The following is a 26,755-nucleotide window of genomic DNA, read 5'->3' as shown; positions in this document are numbered from 1 at the left end:
AATTTCCCTGGCGCCGTCAGGTGGGGTTTCAGGCGTGTGGGGGGGGGGAAAATCCTGAATTTGGGGGTCCCGACACCATCCCGCCCAAAACCCCGCCCCACGCAAGTTTCAGGGGCGGCGGGTACCCGCCCGCACTGGGACCCGCCGAAACCAGGCGGGAAGGGATTAGTGCTAATTAACTGCCTGTTAACAGGTAGTTAACAGGCAGTTTTTTGCCTAATCCCTATTTTCAGGGGTTTCGTGTGGTTTTCCCGACGGCTACAAACCACGCCAGGTTAGCGAGGTGGGCTGTCGGGTTGAAGGAGTTGGAGGGGTCGCGATGTCGGCGCTCAGGTGAGTGCTGGGTGCATGTGTGCAAAGGTAAGTGTGTTTGGTGTGTCTAAAGTGTGTGAAGATCTTTTACTTACCTGTACTTACCTTAACAGCCTTTCTTCCTGTAGCCGCCGGGAGCCCGTTACTCAGCTGGCACTGAAAGCTGAGTGGCTGCGAGCTGTCAAAAGTGACAGCCTTCAGCTTTTAGTGCTGCTGAGATTTCCAAATGAGTCTGCGCAGAAGGACTCATCTTAGAAATCAGACTGTCAGTGTTTCACAGCTTCAAACAGCTGTGAGACACTGATATTTCATCTGTCAAGAAATCTTGACAGATGAAATTGCAGTCTGTGACGTCACCTGTTGCCGGGTGGCCCTTGATTGGCCTGCTGAGACCGCTGGGCGGGCTCAACAAGGTCAATCAAGAGAAAATCGCGCGGATTGGCCGGACGGCGATGTGGGCGGGTCAAAAACCCGAAAGTTGAAGTCCCGCCTCCTTCCCGACAGCTTCAGGAATATTCAGCCCATTGTGTTCAAGTCTTGAATGAAGTTTGAGGTCACAACCTTTTGACTTAAATGTTAGAGAGCTACAAACCAAACAAAAGCCTCACCCTGAACCCTTACAGATCCAGCAGTGTAAAAGGGTGGGACTGGAGACTCCCAGCCTTGGAGTTCCCATATCCCTGGCCATGGAAATGCTACTGAAAGGATTGGTAGCCAAAGCCCCCATATGAATGAGGAATACTTGTCAAAGGAAAGGCAGTTGTGTGGTCCACATTACGGGTCCAAGCCCAATGACTCCGGTGCAGCTGAAGACTTTTTAGTCCCCTTATAAATAGAGCCACTTGGAATGCGATGAAGGTGTTTTGGAGCAAGTGACTTAACATCCATCCCAGGGCATCCAGAATTTGCCGAAATTCAGGACCTGTCCAGTCTGGCAGGTGCCCGACATACACCTCTAGTAGCATTGGTACCCTCCATTGATATTTAAATCAAAGAACCTCCCCCTCATCCTGCAGACTATGGTGGCATCAGCAGCAGATGGCACTTACTCCGGGATATGCCCCCTATGAATTTTCTAACCATCTATGTTTCTCTCTCTTAGATGAGCAACTGCCTATTGCTAACCATGTACTTTCTTCAGTTTTCTCCACTATTCTGACGTCACTGGCGCTTTCTGGGGTGTGGTTCGATGGCAAAAGTAGCTCTTTGGTATCTTGCCTAGTTGGCCATTCCTTACATATAAGCCAACATAGTGAATACCAGCCAGCCCTTCACCCACAGAAAGGATTACAGCTGAGTGCAATTCTGAATTCACCTGACATCCACACATGTGCATTATCCTCCAGTCATCTCTGGATAGCAATTGGAATGGGAACCCTGGCTGATTTTTACCATTCTTTAGCACCCCAGTGGTCACTGTGATCGATTAATTCAGCATAAACTGTGGATTGAACCTGAGACCTTCTTAGTCTGTGTGGCTTCGTTCCACATTGAACCATCGCATTTACCCAATAATCCATCAGGAGAACCATACTCACCTATGTCTTATCTTATCTCCCCATCCAACTCTACCTTAAATTGCAGTTTTCATGTGTAGCACTAACAGCTTATATCTCCATCTGATTATCTTCATGAAATTCTTTCTTCCTCCATAAGTTTCTACAAAACAAAAAGATTGATGACTCTGACATAGTTACTGGAGGTTTATTGAAAAATAATCCACAATCGATAACTGGGAAATTTGGTCTTCAGTTATTATAATATATGTAATGAACGATGGGCGATTTCTGAGCAAGAAGTCATCATCTAATTTCGACAGGCTGATAGTGAATCAATACCCACAGCAATGAAGCTCACTTCCTGGATAAAAAGGTCTCCCCAAAGTCAACACACAGTGTAGACAAGTAAGAGAGGTAGTACTGTATGCTGCACTATTAACACCGCATCTGTCAGGGTCTTCGTAATTATGTGTAAATTATCATTTAATTAAACAAATTTATAGATTAATAATGCTCCTTTGTATTTCTCTGAAAGGGCCGTGTTTCAGTTTATAGCACCAAGGATTAGCGATTCCGAAAGAAAAACCCTGATTTTCAATTTATTAATTGAGAAATGCTTTTTGTATTGCAGGTCACAGGTTATTCTGCATTGTTCAATATAACAGACATTGGCTTATTTCACTGCAATTATTCTGTATATATTTTAAAATGTGTTTACTGAAATTGCAAGACAAAAACTCCAGGTGAATTCCCCGCTCAGGCCTAAGGTAAAATTACAGTCCCCTCTCAATGATGTCATTGGGCCGCAACATGCATATGTAAAGAAGGACTCTGTTGGCTACGGGCGTGTGTCCTTGCTGCCTGCTCAGGTTAAAATGGCAGCTGTCAGACAGATAAAAGCCAGGGTGATTTTAACTGCCCACCTATCAGGTCTCTGCTGAGCGGGAAGGGTTTAAATTACCCTTGCATGGAATTATATCAGTCCAAAAGAAATGAATAATGATTTATAATTTATTTATTTTTGAAGAAAAGGACATTCTCCTTCCTTCGCTGAAAAAATATAGGCTTGAAAGTACTTTTGTCAATATTTGTGGATGAATACTTACTGCGGCAGATAGTGACTTTGTGCGATATTGTAAAACGGGTGATAGACAATCGACAGCCCAATTTACATCTCTCCTGATAATTGAAAGAGATGTAAAATGGGCTGCCGAGTCGCTATCATCTGTTTTACACTATCGTACAAAATCAAAATCTACCCCAGCATGTTCAAGTGTTACTTCTCTGTCCACTATTTTAATGTTGGCATTGAGTCATTTATTTTAAATGTCTAATAATACTTTTCTATGAGTGTTTGCTAGTATTGCTAGCAATAATTTCCAGGCTTAATGTTTGAAAAGAAATGAGGAAAGACACTTTGGTCCAGATATTGACAGGGGCGGGTTTCGTTATCGCGCAGGAGGATGGAGTGGGTGGGGAGAGGAGCCTCGCATGTTTAGCTTTAACTCCACAGCGTATGTTTTTTTTTCTATAGCATTCCCACCCTGAAGTCAGCCCGCTTGTCAGACTTGGCTCCGTCTGGCGGACACCATCCGGAGGAGGCCGTAGGAGCAGGAGCAGGTAAGGAACCTGCTGCTGCATTAATCGGAGCATTGTGGGAGGGGGAACCAATCCCGGGGGGGGGGTCTAATTCGGGGGGGGGGGGGGGGGGTCCGATCATGAGGTTGTCTGATCCCAGGGGGTGTCTGATCCCTGATCCCGGGGGGAGGGTGGGCAGGATCCGTTCCCTGGTAGGGGGGTGTCCCACCCGGGGGGGTCCAATCGCCGATCTGGGGTGGTGGTCTTTGGGAGGGGCGTTCTGATGGGGGTGGGTGTCTGATGGCGAGGGGAGCCTGATGGCAGGGAAGAAGGTAAGCTTGGGGAACCGGGGAGCAGCACTCCTGCTCCTCCTGGCCCACAAGCAGTGCCGTAAGGGCACGTACTTTTTCCCCGAAACTGTCCTCACCTCCCTTGAGCTGCTGGGTTTCCCGAGGCATGGGAAACCCAGCCGGCCAGGGTTAAACCTGTAAGACAGCCTCAATACAATACTGAAATGAGCAACCCGCCTCCAGGGAGTGTGTTGGCTTCCCACCTCTTGTCCCACCTCCTTTAAACCCGGAAGTGGGCGGGTTGGAGGCTGGTTGCAGTCGGGCTGGAGATTTACATCTCACCTAACCCCAACCTGCCTGTTTTTGGTGGTTAAAATTACTCCCTGTGTGTCTTTTTCTCTCTCGGTTTCAGTCTCTAACAGCTGTTAATAATTAGAAAGTTTACATTTTCCAATTATCAACATAACAGGTGATAATTGCAGACTGTTCAAACTGTCAACAAATCACAAGTGATGATCAGGAGATAATTAGAGCTGTTTCCTTCAAAATTCAACTTAAAAAATAAACCCAAATCACAAAGAGGGAATCTTAACTGAGAATTGAATAAGTCAGGGTGCGGTCAAGAGCCAATGTCAACAGCGTGAGGCCCGAGCAATTTTAACACCCAGGCTCCATCTGTCAGCTGCCCCGTTCGAAGCGGGCTGAGATAAGTCGCAATAGGGGGATTTCGGCAGGGTCTCATGAGAAGGAAGGGGTCGGGTTCTGAGCACTCCTTCTCCTCCTGGTCCCACAAGGAAAATAAAAATAACTTATCTTGGATGGCCTCTTGCGATCCTGGATCTTTTTCTTGCTATCTTCACATGGCAGGAAAGCTGCAGTGGCTTCACTATTCAGGTCAGAGTTAAAATTTCAGCCAGGACCCAATGATGTCATCTGAACCTGATTTGCATATTAAGGGAAGGACCCCCGATGGATTCAGGTGGGTTTCTTTGCTGCCTGTTGCGAAGAGCAGGTTTAAATCATGATTGAGCTGAAGTAGGCAGGAAATTGGCAGGTAAGTCACCAGGGCATTTTAACTGCCCACCCTCCCAGTTTCCGCCCAGCGGTTGGGAATTCACTTACTCTCTTTCTCAGCTTACTATTGTGATGAAATAACTGTGTTCTGATATTTGTACTTGCACTTGTAATGTCTGGAATGTTCCACTAGGGGGAACCACTAATGCTCCTCCCTGGCCCCGCCCCTCTTCTGGTATGCTCTACCAAGGGCTCGGTCGATGATGGACTCTGTTAACTCTGCCATGATTCTTATTTAATAAAAGGCTTCAGTCTTAAGCTTTAACTTCGGATTCGGGCAGTTATTTGGCACATCAATTTTATTAAATAACAACTTTTGGAAGATGGATCGATTTTTGAAACCAGAGCGTCTGGATATCGATCCCCATTCGGCAGATGCGTCGAAGAAATTTACGTATTGGCTCCGATGTTTTGAACACTTCATCGCATCATCGACCGATCCGACGGTTAGCAAGTTGGGTCTTCTAACCAACTTGGTAAGTCATCAAACTTACTCTATAATTGAAGATATTACTACATATGAAGAGGCCCTTGCAGCTCTTAAAGCCCAGTACCTTAAGTCGGTTAACGAAGCATACGCCAGGTATCTCCTGTCTACTCGCAGGCAATTACCCGAGGAATCTCTGGACGATTTCCTGCAGGACCTTAAGGCTTTTGCTAAGGGTTGCAACTACAAGGCTGTCTCTGCCATAGTGTATCAGGAAGAAGCCATCCGCGATTCTTTCATATCTGGCCTCCGATCTAATTATATTAGTCAGAGACTCCTCGAGAACGACTCGTTAGTTTTAAAAACGGTTGTCGCTGCTGCTCGATCGTTAGATGTAGCCCAGAAGAATTCAGAAGTGTATGCATCAGCCCATGCATCTCTCTCAGCCTCATGTGTTCCGAGTATGGAGGCATCCATAACACCAATGGAGCCCCCACTTAATCCTATTGTTGCAGCTGTGCCCCATGGGTCTAAGTGTTATTTTTGTGGCCAATCTAAACACCCCAGGCAAAGTTGCCCAGCCAGAGAGGTGACCTGTTTTAAATGAAAGAAACGGGGACATTTTAGTAAAGTGTGTAAGGGTAATCCTGTACCCAATGTCTTCTCTGCTGCCGCCTATCGTTTTACTCTAGCCTCGGCTACGGTTGACCAGACCATACCGTGTTCCTTGTCAAAATCTATGATGGACATTAAGATTAATGGTCGTCCTACTGGGTGTTTGATAGACTGTGGCAGCACTGAAAGTTTTATACACCCCAACCTTGTTAACTCCTGTTCATTGAAGGTGTATCCTACTCGAAGTGAAATTGTGATGGCGTCCAAATCCCTTACTTCGGAGGTAACTGGATATTGTAAAGTCACATTGACCGTTAAGGATACGGAGTATAAGGATTTTAAACTCCTCATATTACCTCAGTTGTGTGTGAACTTAATATTAGGCTTGGACTTCCAGTGTCAGCATGAGAGCGTTACCCTTAAGTATGGTGGATCCCAGCCTCCGCTCACGGTCTGCGGCCTTTCTACTTTAAACGTAAGCCCGCCTTCTTTGTTTGCGAACCTTGCTCCTAATTGTAGACCTATAGCGACTAAGAGTCGACGGTATAGTTCAGAAGATAAAACATTTATGAAAGAGGAAGTGGAAAGGCTTCAACGGGAGGGAATCATCGAACACAGTGGTAGCCCGTGGCGTGCCCAGGTGGTGGTGGTTAAAACTAATGAGAAGAAAAGACTTGTGGTCGATTATAGCCAGACTATAAACTTGTATACCCAATTAGACGCCTATCCTTTGCCTCGTATTTCTGAGATGGTGAACCAGAAAGCTCAGTACCGCGTGTTCTCCACCATTGATTTAAAGTCTGCCTACCATCAACTCCCCATCAAAATAGAAGACCGACCTTATACGGCCTTCGAAGCTAATGGGCGCCTGTTCCAATTCCTTCGGGTGTCCTTTGGAGTGACGAATGGGGTATCCGTCTTCCAACGGGAGATGGATCGTATGGTGGATGAATACGCGTTGGAAGCAACATTCCCGTACCTGGACAATGTTACCATCTGTGAGCGTGACCAAGGGGAGCATGATCAAAATCTCACGAAGTTCCTAGAGACTGCAAAGAGGTTAAACCTGACCTACAACGAAAACAAGTGTACCTTCAATACTACACGTTTGTGTATTCTTGGTTGCGTTGTGGAGAATGGGGTAATCGGGCCAGACCCTGAAAGATTACGCCCACTTAAGGAATTACCTTTACCTCACACTGTAAAAGCCTTAAGAAGGTGTCTGGGATTCTTCTCGTACTATGCCCAGTGGGTGGCTAGCTACTCAGATAAAGTCCGACCTCTTATTAAGTCGACGTCTTTTCCGCTATCGGCGGAAGCTCAGGAGGCTTTCCTTAATATCAAACGGGACATTGAGAAGGCAGTGGTATGTGCCGTGGATGAGAAGATCCCATTTCAAGTGGAAAGTGATGCATCTGATTTTGCGTTGGCAGCAACTCTTAACCAAGCTGGTAGACCAGTAGCCTTCTTCTCTCGTACATTGCAAGGACCAGAAGTTCGACATTCTTCAGTGGAAATGGAGGCACAGGTAATTATTGAAGCAGTCAGGTATTGGAGACATTATCTCGCTGGCCAACACTTTACGCTCATTACTGACCAGCGATCTGTGGCCTTTATGTTCAACACTAAGCAGAGAGGCAAGATCAAAAATGATAAGATTTTAAGATGGCGAATAGAACTGTCAACATATGACTATGATATTCAGTACAGGCCTGGAGTATTTAATGAACCATCGGATGCTTTGTCACGAGGAGTATGTGCTAGTCTAGGTACAGATAAGCTTCAAAGTCTCCACGACGCACTCTGCCACCCTGGGGTTACCAGAATGAACCACTTCATTAAGTCCCACAATCTACCCTACTCTATTGAGGAGGTCCGGACAATGACCAGAACCTGTCATGTTTGTGCTGAATGCAAACCCCGCTTCTATAAGCCGTCCGAGCCAGCTCATCTTATTAAAGCAACTCGACCATTTGAGCGTTTGAGTCTCGATTTTAAAGGTCCCCTTCCATCGAGCGACCGTAATGTCTATTTTCTTAATATTATAGACGAGTACTCTCGGTTCCCTTTTGTTATCCCCTGTCCGGATGTGACTAGTGCTGTTGTAATTAAATGCCTCTGCCAACTGTTTTCCTTGTTCGGCATGCCTAACTATATACATAGTGATAGGGGTTCTTCCTTTATGAGCGAAGAATTACGACAGTTTTTGCTATCGAAGGGGATTGCAACGAGTAGAATTACCAGCTATAACCCTCGTGGTAATGGGCAGGTCGAGAAAGAAAATGCGACAGTGTGGAAGGCTATCATACTGTCTCTGAAGTCACGAGGCCTGCCGCCCTCTCGCTGGCAGGATGTCCTGCCAGACGTGCTGCATTCCATAAGGTCTCTTTTTTGTACAGCGACGAATGCCACCCCTCATGAAAGGATGTTTAGTTTTCCAAGAAAAGCTACTAATGGAGTATCGTTACCCACATGGTTGACGACCACGGGCCCTGTGTTGTTGCACAGACATGTGAGAGGCCACAAGACTGATCCACTGGTGGAGGAAGTACAACTCCTCCATGCTAATCCCCAGTATGCGTATATTCAATATTCGGATGGGCGAGAGGATACGGTCTCTATTAAAGATCTTGCACCAGCTGGAGCTCGAAAAGAGCTCGACTCTGAGAGTAGAGTTTTCAATCGTGGTATTGGACCTTCAGAGACACAAACCCTCAGTGTGGAAAATACTGATGATTCTGGGAATTCGAATGAACCGGAGTTAGTACTCCGGGAGGAGCCTCAGCAAGAGTTATGTCGTTCCCAGAGGATTATCAGACCACCTGACAGACTGAATCTATAGCAGGGGTGAATGTGATGAAATAACTGTGTTCTGATATTTGTACTTGCACTTGTAATGTCTGGAATGTTCCACTAGGGGGAACCACTAATGCTCCTCCCTGGCCCCGCCCCTCTTCTGGTATGTTCTACCAAGGGCTCGGTCGATGATGGACTCTGTTAATTCTGCCATGATTCTTATTTAATAAAAGGCTTCAGTCTTAAGCTTTAACTTCGGATTCGGGCAGTTATTTGGCACATCAACTATACTTGCTGATGTCCATAAAACACAAAGCAAAAGTAAAAGCAGGTATGCAAATCATTGTCAGTCTTTTTCTTACACCCTGGAGCCCTAGCAAAACTGAGGTCAATTGGGGGTTAAACAGTAAACCTTCAGTGGCTGGCATCATAAGAAAGATGGTTATTGTACATTATCAGAGGCCATTCATCACCGTCCACGATATCACTGCAGGTGTTCCTCAGGGAATTGTCCTTGGCCTAACCATCTTGAGGTGTTCATTAATGACCTTCCCTCTGTCATAAGAAGAATGGGGCCATTTGCTCACCTCAGGCACTGTCCCCACCCTTTGAAAACTGCCATCACTACCGCCTTCCTCAAAAACCTTACTGTTGAGCCCTGTGTTCTTGCAAACTACTGCCCCATCTCCACCTTCCTTTTTCACTCCAAAGTCCTTGAACGTGTTGTCACCTCTCAAACCTATGCCCAGGTTGCCTGCAACTTCATGTTTGAATCTCTCCAATCAAGTTATCACCCCTTCCACAGCACTCAAATGGTCCTAGCTAAAGTCACAAATGGCATCCTCTGTCGTAGGGATAGGGAAGGCGTATCACATGGCAAACCCTCCAAGGAAAGGGGGAAAATAACTTTACCTGTGTAATTATTTTTAATCAAAGTTTTCTAACATTTGTACATGTGAAAGCTAGAAAGATTAGCATATAGAAACAATTGCTTATGTTTCATGGGTTTCTCCATATGATGTGCCATTTCCTATTGAGTGGCTTCCTTGCTGTCCTCTGCCAAACTCGCTCTGTAATGTGACTCTTCAAAGCAGCTAATGATTCTTGAAATTTGTCAACTGACCAGTCTCAATGCTGCACTCTTCCTCCCCACCACCACCTCCCTTATACGCATCGCAATCATCCATTTCATGTTAAAACTTATGGGGGAGAACAAAACTAGTAGCCATAAAAATAAAAAAGCAAAATACTGCGGATGCTGGAAATCTGAAATAAATGCAGAAAATGCTGGAAATACTCAGCAGATCAGGCAGCATCTGTGGAGAGAGAAACAGAGTTAACGTTTCAGGTCGATGACCCTTCATCAGAACTAGAAAAAGCTGGAGATGGAACAGGTTTTTAAGCAAGTGCAGCGGCAGGGAAAGGGGGGAGGGGAGGAAAGAACAAAAGGGAAGGTCTGTGATAGGATGGAAGGCAAGAGAGATTAAGAGGCAAAAGGGATGATGGTGCAAGGCAAAAGGAGATGGTAATGGGACAAGTTAAGAAACAAAAGATGGCTCTAGATGAAGTGTAAATGGCACTGGCAGAATGATCGACAGCCATAAAAATAAGATAGTTACTAGTAAATCCAATAGGGAATTCAGGAGAAACGTCTTCACTCAGAGAGTAGTTAGAATGTGGAACTTGCTACCACAAGGAGTAGTTGAGGCAAAGAATGTATTTAAAGAGAAGCTTTAAACACATGAGGGAGAAAGGAATAGAAGGTTATGCTGATAGGGCTAGACGAAGAGGGGTGGGAGGAGGCTCGTGTGGAGCATAAACACCGACATGGACAACTTGGGCCGAATGGCCTGTTTCTGTGCTGTACATTCTATGTAATTCCCATCCACTGTTACTATCCCTTCATGATCCTGTGGTGCTAATCTCTCCTGGCCTCACTCTTGTTGAGTCTGTGATTTCCCAAATGTAGTTATGCTGAATAACTGGACACAGACAACAGAATACTTAAACAGGTCTTTAGTAATTGAGGGTCAGGGCTGAACTGAAATACAAACTGCTCCACAGAGTTTATATACCGGTGTGGTCACCACCGGTACTACAATATACAGGAGCCATCAGAAAGTAGTTCATCACCTTAAGGTAGTCTCTTAAGGTGGTACAGGTTACATACACTACAATTCCTCCCCTTTTAGCTTAACAGTGTACACCCCAATTTAAACATAACATGGATAACATATATACAACTTTCATACAAAACTGTTCAAAGATTCAGTCTCTGAGGAGGCCTCCTGATCCGGGCCGGATAACGCCTTTCAGGGGTCTCTGGTTCTTGTTGCTGGGGTGACTCATCCATTTGATCTCTTATGGATTGAACATCATCATGTACGTTCGAGTCTGAGGTAGATGCTACAGGCTCAATAACTTCTTCAACTGGTGTCTCTGCCGTAGACATGGGGTCGACCCTTGTTCTCGATTCCACAAGTTGGTCAGCATGACGTCGTATTACGTTCTCACCAACGTCTACCGTGTACATCAAGGGTCCTTGTCGGGCACGAATTGTTCCGGATTGCCATTTATCATTCCTATAGTCCCTGGCCAACACTGGTTGTCCTATTTTGAAACTCCGAGTGGCCTTGTTATTTACGTGCTGGAATTGTTTGTTTTCGACTTCCCTACGCACATTGGGTTTTAACAAATCCAATCGGGACCGCAACCTCCTGTTATAGAACATTATGGCAGGGCTTTGATTTGTCACTGCATGCGTGGCGTTTCGATATGCCATCAGGAAATTGTCCACCTTGTGTTGTAGTGGAATATGGTCTTCGCTCATGGCCTTTATCGCCTTTTTGAACGTTTGTACAAATCTCTCGGCCAACCCATTTGTAGCCGGATGATATGGGGCAGATGTATAGTGTTTCACCCCATTCTTCTTCATGAATTTCTGGAATTCTTCTGACACGAACTGTGGTCCGTTGTCTGAACATATTTGTTCCGGCAGCCCATTCCTTGCAAATATGGTTCTTAGAACTGCGATCGTCTTTTCAGAGGTAGTGGTCAACATCTTAATCACTTCTGGCCATTTAGAATGTGCGTCTACCGCTATCAAAAACATGGAATCCATGAATGGACCTGCAAAGTCAATATGCACACGTTGCCATGGGGTTGAAGGCCATTCCCACGGATGCAGCGGTGCAATTGGAGGTGCGTTTTGAACTTTTTGGCACCCTGAGCAGCTTTTAGTCAGATCCTCTATTTGTTTGTCGATACCTGGCCACCACACATAAGCCCTAGCAAGGCCTTTCATCTTGACTCCCCCCAGATGACCTTCATGCAGTTCCTTCAGAACTCGCTCCCTTAATTTAGGAGGAATAATCACCCTTGTTCCATACATCAATGTTCCTTGACAGACGGACAGCTGCTCTCGTCTGGCTGAGAATGCCGGTAACAGTGGTTCGCCATGTGTTGGCCATCCCTTCACTGTCAAATAGTAGACCTGAGACAGTGTCGGGTCGTTTCTGGTCTCTCTCTCAATACTCGCATTGGTGACTGGTAAGCATTCGATGATGGTTGAGTGAAATATCTCGACAGGGTCAACTGCTGGTGCCTCTTCCGCTGTAGGTAGTGGCAGGCGCGACAGCCCATCAGCATTACCATGTTGCTTTGTACCTTTGAATTCGATATCATATTGATGTGCCCCTAGGAAAAGGGACCATCTCTGAAGCCTCTGCGCCGTCATAACCGGAACACCCTTCTTAGGGTTAAAGATGGAAACCAACGGCTGGTGATCTGTCAGCAGCGTAAACCTTTGGCCTTGCAGGTAATGGTTAAATTTCTTAACTCCCCACACGAGGCTGAGAGCCTCCCTATCTATCTGAGCATAGTTGCACTCAGCGGAGGTCAATGATCTGGATGCGAACGCGACTGGCCTTTCCAAGCCATTTGGCAACTTATGTGAGAGCACTGCCCCGATACCATATGGAGAAGCATCACAAGCTAAACGAATAGGCAGCATTGGGTTAAAGTGAGCCAACACTTCCTTAGAGGTGATCAGTGCCTTGCTTTTTTGAAAAGCCCGCTTACAGTCCTCGCTCCACTTCCATGGTACTCCCATTTGCAAAAGAGTGTTCAGCGGGTGTAACACTGTGGATAAATTTGGAAGAAACTTGTGGTAATAGTTAATCAACCCAAGGAACGACCTCAACTGGGATACATTTTCCGGAGCGGGAGCTTTCACAACAGCTTCGATCTTGTCAGGTGACTTATGAAGCCCCTCCTGGTCAATGACGTGACCGCAGTACGAGATTCGCTTCTGAAAGAACTCACATTTCTGGCGATTAACTCTGAGTCCATATTCTTTCAATCTGGTGAGCACCTGCTCCAAATTCGCGAGGTGTTCCTTATCATCATCTCCTGTAATCAGAATGTCGTCCAGGTAGCATTGTGTGCCTGGAATTCCCTGTAATACCTGCTCCATGGCCCTTTGCCAAATCGCTGGAGCCGATGCCACTCCAAAAACCAGTCTATTATATCGATATAAGCCCTTATGTGTGTTGATCGTGAGATACTGGCGTGACGCTTCATCAACTTCCATCTGTAAGTACGCCTGCGCCAGGTCTATCTTGGTGAAGTGTTTCCCACCAGACAGCGAAGCGAAGATATCCTCAATCCGCGGAAGCGGATATTGCACCGTGTGAAGAACCGGATTAACAGTGATCTTGAAATCGCCACAGATGCGAACCTTCCCAGGTTCCCCCGGCTTGTTGCTCAACGAACGCTTCATGACGGGGACAATGGGCATGGCCCATTCACTCCAGTCCACCTTTGACAGTACTCCTGAACGTTCTAGCCCTTCCAGCTCTGCTTCCACAGCAGGTCGTATCGCATAAGGTACCGGTCTGGCTTTGAAAAATTTTGGGTTTGCATGTTCTTCAACCTTGATGTTTGCCGTAATTCCTTTCAGTGTTCCCAGTCCCTGTTGGAACACCTCCTTAGCATCGTCCAATATTTTGGACAGTTGTTTAGGTTTGACATCGTCCTCTTTACAGGAATCTACAGTTAGTGCTTGTAAGGAATGCCAGTCCATATTTATTCTCCGGATCCATTCCCATCCCAGTAGTGGTGGACCTCCCTCAGGTAACACATACAAGTCCATTCCCTGACTTTCTTTACCATTGTAGACCACCTTTACCTTTATCTTTCCGATGGGGTATACTCTTTGCCCCGTGTATGTTTTCAATACAATCTCCGTATCCCTCAGGGGAATGTGTGAGAATAACCTTTTGTACTCTTGCTTATTCATGACTGTGAATGCCGATCCAGTGTCCAATTCCATCTTCACTTGGACTCCTGCTATCCGAAGCATGACCCAGATAGTTTGGTGGTCTGCTGTGTTACCCACATTATGTATTTTTAGACAACCCAGTTCCTTACTGCTGGAGTCTGAATCCGTCTTTTGTTCATCCGAACTGTTCTCTGTCACCTTGTGTACTTTCTTGTACTTCTCCTGCGGTGACATTTTGTTGCTGGTCTTCTTTCCTGACCGGCATACTTTCGCTATGTGACCAAGTCTGCCACATTTCCTGCATTCTTTATCTTTGAACCAGCACTGGTTCTGATCATGCGTTGTCCTTCCGCAACGATAACACTTTGCTGAACCCAATGCCATTTCATTGGTGCTGAATTCCGATGGCCTTTGCTGCATTTCCGCAGTGCCTCGTGCTGCTGCCTCGTGCGATGCTGCAATGCTGAAAGCTTTGTCCAGCGTAAGATCCTTTTCCTCTAGCAGTCGCTTCTGGGTTCCTTCCTTTAGTAGCCCACACACGAACTTATCTCTCAGAGCGTCTGCTAGTCCTTTACCGAACTGACAGTACTTTGATAACTTGCGCAATTCGATTAAGAATTCAGCGTTGCTTTCCTCTTTAAGCTGAATTCTTTTGTAAAATTTAAATCGTTCCGCTATCAGCAGCGGCGTGGGGTTTAAATGCTCTTGCAGGATAGTAACAATCTCAGCGAAACTCTTTCCTACCGGTTTATCTGGTGTTACAAGGTGCCTTAATAACCCATACATCTTCGCACCCATCGAGTTTAATATGGTTAGTGCTTTCTTATCCGCCGGTACCTCATTCGCTGTACAGTAAACTTCAACGCATTCCACATAAGTGGCCCAATCTTCTACATCGCTATCAAAAGCAGTGATGTTACCCGTTTTTGGCATCTTGTTGAGTTTCCTTTATTTTATTTATTTTTCCAAAATGGCGGCTTCCCGCGCTTGGCGGCTTTTCCCGCGCTTATCTTCTTCCCCCGCCGACTAAAATGGCGATTACCGCACTGTTGCTGTTCTCGCCTCCCAGCGGTCCTTATTTCCCCCGACGCTGCTGCTCTTGTTCCCCGCCGCTCCCGCGGTCCTCGTGGACATTAACGCTTTTCTGGCTGCTGCGCGTTTCTGCCCGATTGCAGTCCGGCACTTTTCACCGGCTGCGGTCGTGTTCTCCGCCCTTTTCTTCGGTTTCCCTCCCCTTCTCCCACTGACAACTCGGTGGACTTTCTCTCCGTGTCGCTAGATCGGGCTTACCCGCCGCTGTCGTAGAAGGGATGATCACTGCCTGTTGCTGATGGTGGACTTCGTGGCCAGCAAATCCAAACCGGGTTCTCGATGCCTCCCGTGCGATGCGGTGCTCAGCAGGATGATGAGGGCGGATGCCCCTTTTCGACGCCCGTTCTGAGGACAAAGCTTCCTTGGATGCAAAACTGCCGCTAGGTACGATCAGACTCGTCGCCACTGTTGAGTCTGTGATTTCCCAAATGTAGTTATGCTGAATAACTGGACACAGACAACAGAATACTTAAACAGGTCTTTAGTAATTGAGGGTCAGGGCTGAACTGAAATACAAACTGCTCCACAGAGTTTATATACCGGTGTGGTCACCACCGGTACTACAATATACAGGAGCCATCAGAAAGTAGTTCATCACCTTAAGGTAGTCTCTTAAGGTGGTACAGGTTACATACACTTCAACTCTCACAAAGATAGGGAGCACCAGCGGATAAGGATATATATGGCACCTCCTCTCATGTGGGAATAGGTCATAGGTTACATTCACTGTTTTCCCCAAATGAATTTCAATTTTAATTGGGCTGCTGTACATATCAACTTGTCTATGCTACAGAACCGAAACAAAAACTAATTATTCCATAAATAAGGTCACAAATGAAGATACATAGGATTAACCGAGAGATGAGAGAGATAGAAAATTTGTCTTAGATATTCGCACTGATACTTAAAATGAATTTTTGTGTGTATGTATGCATGTGTGATAAATTACAACAGTGACTGCACTTCTAAAGTACTTCCTTGGCTGTAAAGCACTTTGGGACGTCCTGAGGTCGTGAAAGGAGCTATATAAATGAAAGTCCCTCCTTCCTATGAAATTGAATATTTTACCCTGGATGCAAGAGAATGGAATCTCCACTGTTTTATTCATTCACAGGATGCGGGTGCCACTGGCAAGGGCAGCATTTATTGCCCATCCCTAATTGCCCTTGAGAAGGTGGTGGTGAGCTGCTTGCAAGACCATTTCAGAGGGCAGTCAAGAGTCAACCACATTGGTGTGGATCTGGAGTCACATATAGGCCAGACCGGATAAGGACGACAGATTTCCTTCCCTAAAGAACATTAGTGAACCAGATGGATTTTTAAGACAGTCCGGTAGTTTCATGGTCACCATTACTGATACTAGCTTTTTATTCCAGATTTATTAAATGAACTGAATTTAAATTCCCCAGCTGCCGTAGTGGGATTTGAACTCACATCTCCGGATCATTAGTCCAGGCCTCTGGATTACTGGTCCAGTAAAATAACCTGATTTACGCAAACACATTGGCCAGAATTATCCGGGGTGGTTGCAGACATGATCGGAGGCGGGTCGGGTGGAAAAGTTGATATTTTTGGGAGCAGGTCGGGAGACCGCCGTCATCCCGCCCCCACGCGCCTTTCCCCGGGCACGTTTGCTGGTGCAGCAGTGAACCGACTGGCAGAGGTGGGTGACCTAATTAAAATAACCTCCCAGAGATGTCGGGGAACATAGGGTCTAATGAGAGGAAGAAATTGAATGAAATCAGTATTTGTAGGGAAATGGTGTTAGGGAAATTGACGGGATTGAAGGCCGATAAATCCCCAGGGCCTGATAATCTACATCCTAGGGCACTTAAGGAAGTGGCCCTAGAAATAGTAGATGCATTGCTGGTCATCTTCCAAAATTCTATAGACTCTAGAACAGTTCCCATGGATTGGAGGATAGCTAATGTTACCCCACTATTTTAAAAAGGTGGTCGAGAGAAAACGAGGAATTACAGAACGGTAAGCCTGACAGTGCTGGAGTCCATTATAAAAGATGTAATAGCAGAGCACTTGGAAAACAGTGACAGGATCAGACAAAGTCAACATGGATTTACAAAACGTAAATCATGCTTGACTAAACTACTGGAATTTTTTGAGGATGTAACTGGTAGAATAGATCAGGGAGATCCAGTGGATGTGGTGTATTTGGATTTTCAGAAGGCTTTCGATAAGGTCCCGCATAAGAGATTAGCGTGCAAAGTTAAAGCACACGGGATTGGGGGGAAGGTACTGTCTTGGATAAAGAACTGGTTGGCAGACAGGAAGCAAAGAGTTGGAATAAACGGGACTTGTTCCGAGTGGCAGGCAGTGACTAGTGGGGTACCACAGGGATCAGTGCTAGGACCCCAGCTATTCACAAAATATATATAAATGATCTAGATGAGGGAACTAGATGTAATATCTCCAGGTTTGCAGATGACATAAAGCTGAGTGGGCATGTGTGCTGTGAGGAGGATGCAGAGAAACTCCAGTAGGATTTGGACAGGTTGGGTGATTGGGCAGATGCATGGCGAATGCAGTATAATGTGGATAAATGCGAGGTTATCCACTTCGGTGGCAAAAACAGGAAGACAGATTATTATCTGAACAGCAATAGGTTGGGAAAAGGGGAAGTGCAACGAGACCTGGGTATCCTTGTGCACCAGTCGCTGAAGGTAAGCATGCCGGTGCAGCAGGCAGTTAAGAAGGCAACTGGTATGTTGGCCTTCATAGCGAGAGGATTTGAGTACAGGAGCAAGGATGTCTTGCTGCAGTTGTACAGGGCCTTGGTGAGACCACACCTTGAGCATTGTGTGCAGTTTTGGTCACCTTATCTTAGGAAGGATGTTCTTGCCATGGAGAGAGTGCAGCGAAGATTCACCAGACTGACACCTGGGATGGCAGGAATGACTTATGAGGAGAGATTGGGTCGATTAGGCTTATATTCGCTAGAGTTTAGAAGAATGAGAGGGGATCTCATTGAAACTTATAAAATTCTAACAGGACTAGACAGACTAGATGCAGGAAGGATGTTCCCGATGGCCGGGGAGTCCAGAACCAGGGATCACAGTCTAAGGATAAGGGGTAAGCCATTTAGGACAGAGATGAGGAGGAATTTCTTCACCCAGAGAGTGGTGATCCTGTGGAATTCTTTACCACACAAGGCAGTTGAGGCCAATTCATTAGATATATTCAAGAAGGAGTTGGATATATTTCTTAAGGCTAAAGGGATCAAGGGGTATGGGGAGAAAGCAGGGACAGGGTACTGAATTTGGATGATCAGCCATGATCTCATTAAATGGCGGAACAGGCTCAAGGGGCTGAATGGCCTACTCCTGCTCCTATCTTCTATGTTTCTATGCTTAAATCATTATAACCTTGTTTTCAGACAGTTAAGCGCCTTATCCCCCCTACTTTTTTTAAATTATCTGAATGGCTACAGGAACCATGCTGCTCGGGAGCCACATCTGTCAGCCTGAGGTGGGAGCTAAGTGGCCATTGCTCCAGCTGATTAGTTGACAGCGTGAAATGTACTATAAAAGCTCCCACCTGACAGCTGATCACTTGCCGTATGCAGAAGCTGTTGCTCACTGCATTCCCAGCACAGATTCTGCAGGCTGAAAGTCTTTCTAACAAAGTCTCCATCCAGTGTCACCTCATTGGAAGAACCTCTCTCACCATTGACAGATTGCTTCTGTCATCTCTACTTCACCTGCCATCTATTCCATCAACATGGGTGCCCATTATACTGTGTCATCTTGGTCCTCAGAATCCCACCACGATGAGCCCCAACACCAGCAATACCAGGCACAACAGCAGCACCAACAACACCACCACCAATCTTCTCTGCCCTCACCCGATGCTGCACTGGACAGAGGGCATCAGCACCCGAGCACATTGCTGCCCGGGAGGCCAGGGATGGCCTCCTCATGGCCAGATTTAATTAACTTGACGTTGTACACCCTGGCTGCCACATGATGCGCCAGGTTAGTACCACCCCACACCAACACCATAAAGCATCCCTGCAATGACCAAGTCATTCTTTTCATATTCGCCACCATTGCTGGAGGTACCATTATGTCTCACCATTCATTGCAACTCACTAAGCCACTTCCAAAGGTGCACACAAATGTGCCAAAGGCAGGAAAGTGGTGAAAATAAAGACTTTTATGTTTGACAGCACATTAACGGAAACTTTACATAAACATGGACTAAAACACCCAAGTGGCTACCCTTGTGAATCTACTTGTGTGTCATCTTTCTCTTCCACGTGCTTCTATGAGGTGCTACCCCTGTAGCTTCAGCAGAGGGAGAGGCAGCCTGCTCAATTCCCTGCTGCCAAAGAGCTGGAGAGCACCTTGCTGCACATCAGTGGGGCCATGAGGACCCATGTCTACGCTGCCATCCCTCCTAGAGAGGAGGTGTATGAGCCTCTGCCATCTATTCTCCATACATAGCCATCTATCCTCTATAGATAGCCATCTAATCTCCATAGAGACCATATGCTCCTTTGAGTAGCGCATTACCTGCTCTATGTAGGTGGCCATCCTATCCATGGAGGAGCCTATAGTCGCGATCGCCTGTGACACAGTGGTGCTTATGTTGGAGAGGGACTCCTCCATTCTCTAAACATTTGCAGACATTGCGCTCGCAAAGCCTGTCAAAGCCCCCTGCACTTCTTGCTGCACCTCCAGAATCTCCCTCTTTCTCGATGGCCCCCGAGGCTCAGCTTCTGCATGCAGCTAAACAGAGCTGGGAGAGTCCTGCACCCTCTGGCGATGACTCTCCACTGCTGTCCCTGTCTCCACCATCTGCTCTTGCTCACTTGTGAGTTGTGAGACACCAGGTGACAACACTACTCTATCTCACATGGGTCCCACCGAGGTGTGCGTATCTGCGCTGATGCTGGGTACGCTTGTGTCTAGTGATGGTGCACCCTCAGAGGCTGGAGGCTCCTCTGAGGAGTCGTCTTACTCTTCCTCCTGGACAGTGGGTTGGGGTGGGGCTGTGCTCTTGATGGACCTGTGGGAGAGTAAAGAGATAAGTTAGATATGAAGAATGGCTACAGATACCATTATGCACAATTTGACCATGCAATGGCTGCTGACATCTGTTCCCATATGAGTGACTGATGTATGCCATGTAGCTGTATGATATGTAATTCTGTCACCAGGTTGCTGAGATGTCCCCCTCTCTCCTCCTCCCACCTCCAGATATTTCTAAAGCTGCCTCCTCTGCTGTTGTAAGGTTTGCAAATGATGGAGGGAAAGAAGCGAACGTTGAGTGAGTGTAATGGAATGAGTGTAAGGAATAGAGGGAGACTATGATGGAGTGGGGTGCCAAAGCCAAGTGACCTACTATTGTGTGGTATTAGTTGGTATGATTACACTAGGATGAGGGTGAGTGTGAGTTGTGGCTCGTGAGATGGGGAAGTGATAATGTAGATAGAGAGGGATGGGTGGACATGCAAGGTATGTTGGTGTGTGTAAGGATGTGCAGGTGTAAGGTTGGGAAGGCAGACTGATGGAGATGTGATGAGAGGCACAGCAGAATGAGGTTGAGTGTGGCTCTTCTAATGAGATCATTGAAATGTTTGTGGCACTGCGCCCAGGTCCTCCTGACCACATCCCTGCTTGTGATCTCCTCTGCAATCTCCAACCAGGCCGTTTTGGTCTCCTGGTGAGGTCTCCTCCACCCATTGCGTGCTCTGACTCCCTCCACAAGCATATGGAGGGAGTCATTGGAGAACCTGGGTGCAGCCCTCTGCCTCTGTGCAGTCAGTGTCAAAGTGTTTGCAGCACTCCAAAGCTGTTGTGCACTGACAACACAATGTTACATTAACCTTCAAATGTAATGTGGCCGTGGTCCCTTTAAAGATCCCAGCTGAAAACATGTCATGAATGATGTCACTGTTTTATTGGGCCGGGTAACACTCAGGGCGGGCTTAATAGGCCGTGTTAACGTAAAGTCGTTCTGTGGAGCGGGGTGGTGCCTGCAATGGGGTCGCGATCCACTATGGCCACCGCCCACACCGGACTCTCCCAGGTAGGGAAAATTCTGGCCATTATATTTGATGCGATTGTTCTCAATCCTGTGAATTCTTTTGTTTTTCCACTATGACAATATCTTGTGCTTCCAACAATTTGTAGCGAAGTATTAAGAGCTGCACTGACAACGAGACATGAGAGGTGGGATGCCTTCCACTCCCATCCTTTGCAATTGTCTTCACTCCCAGCTCTCCCTGACCTCAAAAAGCACTTTTACTAGCTTTCTTTCAGCTTTTAGCTTTTAGTCTTAAACAGCTCTCCCCATCCTAATGTACGAATTCAGATCAATGATTCCATGAAAAGGTAGCTGACAATTTTCAAGAATGACTGTACATGTAAGGCTGAAGTCTGTTCTGTTCAAGATGCCAGGGGCAAACAAAAAATAATGCTGTTTATTTAATGACCTTCTATTTTCATTGTAAAAATTGCCTCCATCTCATTAGCTGTTTAGCGCACGCACATAGATATTTAAAAAAAATTGTCTGCAAGACAAGAAAGATGATATTTCTCGATTTCAACTAATAACATGTCCCTAATACCTGAGATCAGAGTCTCAAAGCTGACATTTAAACAAAATCCCTGAGATGCTGCTGTGCTTCTACATTCTGAGTCACTGGGATGAAAAGACCGCAAGCACACACCGTGGAGAATATCGAGCAACTGTGCAGCATGTGACCATTGCTGGCATTTCACTCGCTGAGATGGAAGTGTGACTTTTGTTTTCCCCTTCAAAAAATGCGGTTTGCATTTAAGTCACATATTCCCTAATTGAGGAACGATTCAATATTCAGCCCAGCTGTCAGTGTCAGCTGTGGCTCAGTGGATAGCGCACTCGCCTCTGAGTCAGAAGGTTGTGGGTTCAGGTCCCACTACAGGGACTTGAGCACATAAAGCTAGGCTGACACTCCAGTGCAGTGCTGAGGGAGTGCTGCACTGTTGGAGGTGCTGTCTTTCGGATGAGACGTTAAACTGAGGCCTCGTCTGCTCTCTCAGGTGGGCGGAAAAGATCCCATGGCACTATTTTGAAAAAGAGCAGGGGAGTTATCCCTGGTGTCCTATTTATCCCTCAACCAACATAACAAAAACAGATTATCTAGTCATTATCACATTGCTGTTTGTGGGAGCTTGCTGTGCACAAATTGGCTCCCATGTTTCCCATATTACAACAGTGACTCCACTTTAAAAGTACTTCATTGGCTGTAAAGTGCTTTGAGACATCTGGTGGTCGTGAAAGGCGCTATATAAATGCAAGTCTTTCTTTTAGCGATGAAATGAACAAAAAGGGACTGAGCATGTTGCTTCATGGCCAACAAGAAAGCTAGAAATATAAAAACTGATCTTGACTGCTGTGTTAATGTCATGAAAATGTAGCATTGGCTGGATTATGTAATAATTGCATGAGTGCGGAAACCATAAGCTCCCCGCCCCCATCCATAGGTTTTTCACCCCATGTTTCCTTTTCAGATGGGTGCATAGGTCAGTGATTCATCCACCATTTGCTGCTCAGTGCTTATCCAATAGATGCGACTGCTGCAAACTATGTCCGGGTTTTCTTTTCTCCCTCTCCCCTATGCACTCAAGGTGAGATGCTGGGCAGCCAGTCTTGGAATTATTGAAACTCATCACACATCTGACTGATGTGCAAATGCCAGCCAAGACTTTATTACTATTCCAGGCTGTGGCTAATGTTCTTTTCATTTAGTTAGCAGGGAATTCAATATCACTGAGATAAAAAGTACTTCACACCTTGAGATATATTATTCAACTTTTATCTCCATTGAAGATGTGTGCTTTGTGGGGAAAGAGGCACAAAAATGAGCCATGTAGGAATAAATATGTTAATTTTTATATTCTTAACTTTCTTTATGTATGTACCGAGGGACTAGGGGTAACTTTTTGGGAAAAATAAAACATATTATAAAGGACAATATGCATTTAAACCTGAATCTTGAGTTCCTTCAAACTTACACAAGGATTATACCGGACTGTTTCTCTGTGCAGTTCTTCAGTAGCAGTCTTGTAGTGTTGCATTTTGAACACACTGTAGCCAGGTTATTGTTGCACAGTAAGATGTAGCACAACAAGGGCAGCAAAAGCAACTGCCTGATAAAAGACAAGATATGGGAGACAGATTAAAGAAATATTTCACACATGCAGCACGCAAAATCCACTTTAAACCTATCACATCTACCCAGCAAAGTGCTCAGGAGTCCTCGGGATGACATGGAACAGGTCACAATCTAGAAAAAAAGCGTTTCGATTGGAAACAGAAATAGATACACGGGAGAGGCAAGGATATCTGCTCACCACCAACAAAGGTACAGATACAAATAATTTTCAGAATTGGAGAAAGTTCCCTCCCTTAATACAAATCACCTGAGAAAACAGTGAAAAGCATTGTATGAGAACTCAGAACAAAGGAGACAAAATCCCTAATGAAAACAGATGTAATAAAAACAATCATTGATCAAATGTACCTACCAATGACTTACAAGTATTAATCCCAGATTGCAATGTACAAAATAGTCTAGATCCCATTTAAAACCAGTAACCATTGGCATTAATCCCAGGTGGTCCTGTACAAAAGGAACTGTTAACCCCTCATAAAGAAATGGTAACCAGCAGCATATCCACAATGAAACCAGATCCATTCATCAAACAAGAATGCTAACGCTCAGTGGAAAGCTATTAAAATATATATGAATCAGGCAGTAAATTTAAACCCCATATAAGCTAAGGCCTAAAAATTTGGTTGTTTTGCACCTAAGAGGGCGCTAACGGGGCGCAAAGCAACTAGTGCCCGGGCGCAGCGCCACCAACTCCTCCCGCGAAATTCAGCGGGAGATCAGTGGCGGCGGTAACCATTAGCGACCCGGCCATGATCTTCGGTAGAGCCCCATGACTTACCGCCAGACGCTATCTCTGACAGGGTCAGGGGGGCCTACCTGCGGCCGGGGCGGCGCTAATTAAAAGGGAGGTGCCGGGTGGCCATTTTTGTTGCAGGCCGCCTGCCAGCACCTGCCCCCATTGCCATCCCCGGCCTCCTGACCAGCCCCCCATGGCGTGCTGGCTGCGCTCCATGAGCCCGGCATTTCTCTTGAGTGCCGGGCTCTTTTGACGGCACTCCGATCCCTGGTGGCCCAGCTGGGTCCCAGGTCGCGCTGCGCAAGGCCTCTCCTTTAAGAAGGGGAGAAAGGCCTGCAGTACCGTGGTGCAACATGCCACAGCGCTGTGATAGTCCCTCGCAGCGCCCCAAGAGGGAGGCAGGGCGCTTCCAGTAGCGCCCTGCTTCCCTCTTGGGGCGCTAGCAATTAATTTTGGCCGCCGGGGAGCTAATTTTTTCAGGGTGCTAAAAGTAGCGCCCCAGTGAAGTTAGCGCCCCAAAGGGGGCTCGACTCAATTTTTCCCCCTAAGTACTTGAGGTAGTGAGTCAAAAGGCACTTTTAAATTGTGCTATTAATGCCAAGTTCCCGGGTTGCGGCTAAAAATGGGTCTTCCTCGTTGCTAACCATACCAACTTCTGGCAGCATTGGTTTGCAGCCAGGGTTTGGAGATCATGACGACACCAGCGCAATAGGGAGAATGCTTAAAATGTCCTGAAATGTCCATACTCTGTAGCTAAAAGCAGACACAAACTGAAATTGATCTGAATTATACAACCTGAATCAAAGTATGGTTAACCTGACACATTGGTTCACAGGAATGAAAGAAAGGCTTGCATTTATATAGCGCCATTCATGACCTCAGGATGTCCCAAAACGCTTTCCAACCAATGAAGTCCTTTTGAAGTGTTGTAATGTTGGAAACGCAGCAGCCAATTTGCACACAGGGATAAATGAGTGGAAGAATGCTGGGAGAACTTCTGTAGAAGGGTTTCGATCCGAAACGTTGAATCTATTTCTCTCTCCACGGATGTTGCCTGGCCTGCTGTGTTTTTCCAGCATTTTCTGTTGTTATAGCTGGGAGAACTCCCCTGTTTCCTCATCGAAATAGTGCCGTGGGATCTTTTACATTTACCTGAGAGAGCAGACAGCGGGAACTCAGTTTAACGTCTCATCTGAAAGACACTACCTCCGACAGTGCAGCACTCCCTCAGCACTGCACTGGAGTGTCAGCCTAGATTTTTGTGTTGAAGTCTTGACTTGAACCCACAACCTTCTGACTCGGAGGCGAGAGGGCTACCAACTGAGCCACAGCTGAACAAACGCCTCTATTTATTCTCTTCATAGGCATTACATAGGTATAACACTAGGCTTTATGTCAAGTGGGAACGAGTGGGAGAATATAATAGGGAAACTACAAGTTTGTTGCACAGGTTAGATGATGAGGTTAGCTTTGAAGGCATTTTTAGCTTAGAACTTTGACCGCGCCTGAGAATGGGCGTGCAAAATACAGGCGCGAGCTGCACCACCTGTTCACGTGGTCCCATTGGTGCTGCCAGATCTGCATGATGCGCAGCTTGTGGTCGCAAATGCAGCTGCTCCTCCTGGCATAGAGAGTCTCGGTGACCTCCTTGATACAACAAACTAGGAGATGTCGCTGATGTCAGCTGCTGCAGCCTGGATTGACTCCGTAGCATAAAAGCTAAGGGCCATGGTGACGTTGTCAATCACAGGTAATTTTGTCCATGCCTTGGTTCGAGGCACAAGCTGTGGCTGCAGCAGCTGACAGAGCTCGGTGATAAGGTTGGAGATGTGCTCCCTGAAGACCTGCCGTGGGTATGGTCTCCTACACAGTACCCTCCTCCTCTTCCCTCCTTTCCCAACTGCTTCTGTCTTCTTGGCTGCCCCCCACCTCCCATCCCAACCTCCAGCCCCAAAGGCAAACCTACCAGACTATCCATGACTGCAGTAAAACATTTATGAAGACAGACAAAAGCAGTCCAGTGCCAGCAAAAGTTTTATTTTGCAGAAGTCAGAACTCGTTTATAGATGGCTTAATATGGTCAAAACATCAGCCAGGGGTTAATCAGCAGCCTAAAAGGACAAACCAGCAACTAACCTGTATGTAGTGGATGATCCATTTAAAGAAAGAAAGAACTTGCATTTATATTTCCTACATTACAACAGTGACTACACTTCAAAAGGATTTCATTGGCTGAGACGTTCAGTGGTCATGAAAGGCGCTATATAAATGCAAGTCTTTCTTTTTTCTTTTCATATTGCACCTTCCACAATCTCAGGAGGTCCAAAAGCATTTTACATCCAATGTAATTTTGTAAAATAAATGTAGTCACTGTTGGAAACACGGCAGCTAAATTGCACACAGCAAGGTCCCACAAAGAGCAATGCGATAATGGTCAGGTATATCTGTTTTTAGTGATATTGGTTGTGGGATAAATATTAGCCAGGACACCGGGAAGAACTCCCCTGCTCTTCTTTTACATCCATTTGAGGTGGCAGACGGGCTCATTTTAATTTCTCATCCGAAAGACGGCACCTCCGAGAGAGCGGCACTCCCTCAGTGCTGCAGTGAAGTGTCAGCCTAGAGAGGCGAGACTGCTACCACAGAGCTACGTCTAACACAAATATGGGCCCAGAAATTCACGGAGGGTGCAGAGTACAATCCCGGCTAGAGTTTGGACGAGGGGGCTAGCGATGGGGCATAGGGCCAGGGAAGGGGTATTGGTAGCCGGCGTGGTGGGAGGGCGGGTGTTCAACGGCCCGCGTTCTTTAAATGTTGGATCGGGAGCAGCATTCCTGCTACTTACCTTCTTTGTTGCAGCCGACCCATAGTGCTGG

The sequence above is a fragment of the Somniosus microcephalus genome, chromosome 2 (assembly GCF_052327205.1).
Source record: "Somniosus microcephalus isolate GS21.2 chromosome 2, FLI_Smic_1.0, whole genome shotgun sequence".
Lineage (NCBI taxonomy): Eukaryota > Metazoa > Chordata > Chondrichthyes > Squaliformes > Somniosidae > Somniosus > Somniosus microcephalus.
This window is presented reverse-complemented; position numbering follows the sequence as displayed.